The sequence below is a fragment of the Ricinus communis genome, chromosome 6, assembly GCF_019578655.1.
Source record: "Ricinus communis isolate WT05 ecotype wild-type chromosome 6, ASM1957865v1, whole genome shotgun sequence".
NCBI classification, from domain to species: domain Eukaryota; kingdom Viridiplantae; phylum Streptophyta; class Magnoliopsida; order Malpighiales; family Euphorbiaceae; genus Ricinus; species Ricinus communis.
This window is the reverse complement of record NC_063261.1, coordinates 5,788,692-5,793,514: the sequence shown is the minus strand read 5'-3', so window position 1 is coordinate 5,793,514 and position 4,823 is coordinate 5,788,692.

Genomic DNA, 4,823 nt, shown 5'->3' with positions numbered 1-4,823 from the left:
TCTCTTGTTAGCTCTTGCCTTGTAAACTGCGATTCATTGCTTCAATTTTCTCCTTAACTTGAGTACATGTTTTCCAAATGCTTCCCATCTTTTCTTTGAATCAACATGGACTAAGTCCTTTCTTGGCAATGGAACAAGTTCAACAGGAAGAAGAGGATTAACCCCATAGACCACCTCAAAAGGAGCACGACTTGTAGTTGAAGAAGGTGATCTATTATAAGCAAATTCAGCATGTGCCAACTTGATATCCCAATCTTTCTGCGTTTTACTCACAAGTCCACGCAACAAAGATCCAAGTGTTCTATTAGTCACTTCCGTTTGGCCATCAGTTTGAGGGATGATGAGAAGTACTAAAAAGAAGCTTAGTACCTACCAACTTCCATAAAATTCTCCAAAAGTGACTTAGGAATTTAGAATCCCTATCTGAAACAATTGATCTTGGAACACCATGCAAACGAATGATCTCACGAAAATACAAGTCAGCAATTTTGGATGCATCATCCGTCTTATGGCACGCAATAAAGTGAGCCATCTTTGAAAATCGATCAACCACCACCATGATGCTATCCTTTCCCTTTGAGTCTTTGGAAGCCCCACAATAAAGTCCATACTTACACTTTCCCAAGGGGGCATCGGGGACGGGTAAGGGATGGTAGAGACCTTTATGGAAGGTACTCTTGGACTTTTGACAAGTAGAACATCTCTCCACCACATGAGTCACGTCTTTTATCATGTGTGGCCAATAAAAGTGTTCATTGAGTATGTCCATGGTCTTGTGAACACCAAAGTGACCAGCAATTCCACCTCCATGGACTTCCCTAATCAAAAGCTCACGAACACCACACTTAGGGATACAAAGTTTGTTCCCTTTAAATAAGAAACCATCTTGAACTATGAACTCCTGAGTAGGCTTTTGAAATATAGTAGCAAAGTGTTCATCATTCTCATATAAACCTTTTAAATGTTCAAAGCCTAGAACTTGAGTATGGACAGAGTAGCAAGTAGGTAACGTCTCCTTGAGAGAGCATCCGTAACAACATTGTTCCTTCCCTCCTTATACTTGAATGGAAAGTGAAAGATTGCAGGAACTCTACCCACTTGGCATGTCGGTGATTCGGCTTTTGTTGGCCATGTATGTACTTCAAGGCCTCATGATCCGAATGAAGAACAAAAGGTTTTGGCCTTAGATAGTGAGACCAATGTTCTAAAGCTCTAACAATCGCATAGAACTCACGATCATAGTTGGAATAATTCAGCTTGGCTCCACTTAGTTTCTCACTAAAGTAGCACACTGGACGCTTCTCTTGAATAAGGACAGCTCCAATACCCACGCCGCTTGCATCACATTCCACTTCAAAAGCTTGTCAAAATCCTGGAAGAGCAAGGATGGGTGCATTGCATAATTTTGTTTTGACTTCTTCAGAAGGATTTTTGGGCCGCTTCACTCCATTTGAATTCTCCTTTCTTCATTAACTCCGTCATCGGGCTGTAGTTGTTGAGAAGTTCTTGATGAAGATTCTATAGAAAGAAGCAAGGCCATGAAAGCTCCTAACTTCATGAACATCCCTTGGAACTAACCATGTGGAAATGGCCTTCACTTTCTCTGGATCAACTGTATCCCTTCACTAGAAACAATGTATCCTAGGAAAGAAATACTATTACACATGAAAGTACATTTTCCATTTTTCCATACAACTTGTGAGTTCTTAATTTTTCAAATAAATCTCTCAAATGCAACATATGCTCACTTTCGGATTTGCTATATACTAAAATATCATCTAAGTATACAACAATGAACTTATTGAGAAAAGGTCAAGTACCTCATTCATAAGTCTCATGAACGAACTAGGGGCATTGCAAAGTCCAAATGGCATGACAAGCCACTCATACAACCCTTGTTTCATTTTGAAAGCTGTCTTCCATTCATCACCTTCTCGAATTCTCATTTGATGGTAGCCACTCCTCAAATCAATCTTACTGAAAATTCGGCACCACTCAATTCATCAAACATATCTTGGAGCCTAGGCATAGGAAATCTATATTTGATAGTTATGTTATTGATTGCACGACTATCAATACACATTCTCCATGTTCCTTCTTTCTTAGGCACTAAAAGAGCCTAAAGACATGGACTAAGGCTCTCACGCACATAACCTTTCTCCATTAGTTCTTCCACTTGCCTTTGCAACTCTTTAGCTTGCTCGGGATTGCACCGATAGGGCTGCTTTGTTAGGCAATGGGGCTCCCGGAATTAAGTCAATTGCATGCTCAATCCCACGAAAAGGTGGCGATCCTTTCAGTGAAATCACTAGGAAATACATCGGAAAATTCTTCAAGCAAATGACTCAAAGACAAAGAGTTAGTGGCATAGGAAACAACATTAGAAATGGGTTTAACAAGAAGTACAAACCCTCCTCCCTCCATTGCACACTCTTTCTCGAACTCTTTCCTCGAAATCGGGAAAATTAGGTCTCCTTTCCACCATAGGTTCAACCTTAGGAGGCAAAGGCAACAATCTAATCTTTTTCCACCCGTGGTAGTAACTGGTATATATATTAGAAACACCATCATATACAGCATTTCTATCAAATTGCCATGGTCTACCAAGCAAAATATGACATGCACTCATAGGCAATACATCACACCAACGTTCATCATGATAATTGCCAATTGTAAATGAAACTAAAGCTTGTTTCTTGACCTTCAAACCAGTTTCATTATTCAACCAATTCAATTTGTAAGGCTTAGCATGATTTCAAGAGGAAGCTTAAGCCATCGACAAGTTCTGTGGATGCCACATCCGTGCATGATCCTCCATCAACAATCACATCACATGTCTTATCAAGAACCTTGCACCTTGTATGGAAAAGGTTCTCTCTGCCGCATGTCTTTGAGAGGTTCGGAATGTAAGACTCTCCTAACAACTCCACAAAGAGGGTTGTCATTCTCCTCCGCATCATACTCCTCAACATCTTCATTGTTACTTTCGGATTCATACTGTAAGAATCCTCCTCACTCGGGTGAATTGTGAGAATATTCCTTTTGGGCATTCACTAGCAATATGCCCACGCTCTTGGCACTTGTAATAAGTCCTTTTGAATCCTTCTTGCTTAAAACTAGATTTTCCACTTTGAAACTTTGAAGGATTAGTAGAAGAAAGTTGTTTAGAAGAGCTAGAAGAAGACTCACTCTTCCTAAAAGGTATGTATGGTTTATATGGAGTCTTGACGCCACTTGTGTTCGCCTTAGGCTTCTCCCTGTTTCACTTGTGCTTCCACCTTCCTAGCTACATCACAACTTCATCAAAAGTAGAAAAGCTCATAAGATCTACCTTGTGAGAGATGGGTTTGGACAGCCCTTTAGTGAAACGAGCAATCTTGAGGGCTCCTTCTCTTACAAGTCACACATCAAGCCTAGCCTCTCAAATTCACGAACATACTCATCAACACCGAGATCGCCTTGAGTTAGTCGAGTTAGCTTGACATATTGATCTTGCTCATACTCACGTGGTACCCAACGCCTCTCCATTTTCTTCTTGAGTTTCTCCCATGACTCGATCTTTTCTTTCTCTTCTCTTCGTCTCTTGGCTTTTAGATTGTCATACCAAAGCCCAAAGAAGCTTTGTTAATCTAAGGACGTACCATCTTCCACCTCCTCCTATCATCAAAGTCTTTATAATCAAAGACACTTTCCATTCTTCGAACCCAATCTAAGAAGTTTTCCGGATCACTTGAGCCATCAAATTTAGGAAGTTCCAATTTGAAACTCCTATCTTCTTCTTGAAAATTTCGATAGGTAGGATTCCCACCGGAGCTTCTTGTGTTCTCCAAGTCTCCAACACGTTCTCCCATCTTTAAGGATAGTTCCGCGAATGGCATCCATCCTAGCTTCATGTTTCCTCAAGTCTCCTTGTAGCTCACGAAGTTGCTTCATGATAGCGTACCAACATTTCCGAATTAGACTGATTTGTTTCCATTACAATAGCGTGCAATTTTAATCAACCAAAAAAAATATCAAACGGACTTCAAAAATTTTGTAACTTTACAATCACAAAACTCTCAAAGAGAAAAACAATTTAAACTCAAGAAACACTCAAAAATCTTCAGAACAAGGGAGATACGAATCAAAACCTTCGGACTGTTTTCAAAGAACGTAATCTGTTTTTTTTTATGCGAAACTCACACTCTCCAAAGCCTAAGCTCCGATACCAATTGATGTGGAAAAGGAATAGGATCGTTTTTGGAATGAGTTTGAGTACTTTGAATGGTAGGGAACAAATAAAAGAACACGACACTAAGTAAAGCACTCTCAAACTTCTACTCTCAAACACTAAGTAGTAAGAGCAAAAGGGCGTGTAAACACAAAGTAAAACACTTAGAATAATTTCACAAAGAAATCAGATTTGTTTTCAACTCTCAATGCCTATAACACTTGGCCATGAGTTCTATTTATACTCAACCACTAGAAGAGTTACATGACATAGATAAACTCTTCAACTTCCTCCTAAAAATCGACCAGCTACAAGGATTCACATTCCCTTGTAACATCCCTAATTAAAATGAAATAAAAGTGCTAAATAAAGAAAATCTTTGTATGACTATTAAAGGCTGATTACAAAGGTTTTATTACACATTTAAAACTGAAATTCTAACAGCAAATTAAACAAAGAATAACTCCAAAACGTCCACCTTTATGAACAGCAAAACTGAATATAATGAGCGTGAATAGAGTAAGGAATAACTCCAAAACGTCCACCTTTATGAACAACAAAAACTGAACATAATGAGCAGCAAATATTCCCCTTTTCAAGCTTTTATTCAACC